General features: G+C 45.5%; 1 protein-coding gene across 2 annotated transcripts in view; it reads right to left on the bottom strand.

Annotated features, from left to right (window-relative positions):
• Window positions 1-440, bottom strand: part of LOC116699063 (palmdelphin) — a 25,554-nt gene that overhangs the window by 4,710 nt on the left and 20,404 nt on the right. The gene's annotated exons all lie outside the window — the stretch shown is intronic.

The raw sequence follows: 440 nt of genomic DNA, 5'->3' as shown, positions 1-440 counted from the left end.
AGCCTGGTGAAAATTTACGTATTTTAAGGGTTTCGGGAAAAGGCTACAAGTGAGCTGGAAGGCCCACCTGTAGGTCATTAGCGCTTCGCTGACTTGCACACTGATCCGCTTGTTGAGCTAACCTCAGCCCCATTGCCCTCCACCTTGTCAGCCAACTTATCTGCATCTCCGGCCAGACCTTCAGACACTTGCCCATTCTAACCGACGGTCTAACTTCAGCTTGATAGTAGCACGGTGCAAGACGTTTGGTTTTCTCATCCAAGTCACACGGAGTAAATTGGAAACACACACACACACACACACACACACACACACGTACACACACGCAAAGCTCTCAGGACTCCACTCCACTCTGCACTACCTACCTACACTTTATATTTTTATATTTTAATTCCTTATATTTTGTATTTTTATATTTCGTGTCAACACTGTAAAGGGGT

The sequence above is a fragment of the Etheostoma spectabile genome, chromosome 12, assembly GCF_008692095.1.
Source record: "Etheostoma spectabile isolate EspeVRDwgs_2016 chromosome 12, UIUC_Espe_1.0, whole genome shotgun sequence".
Taxonomy (NCBI): Eukaryota; Metazoa; Chordata; class Actinopteri; order Perciformes; family Percidae; genus Etheostoma; species Etheostoma spectabile.
This window is presented reverse-complemented; position numbering and strand designations above follow the sequence as displayed.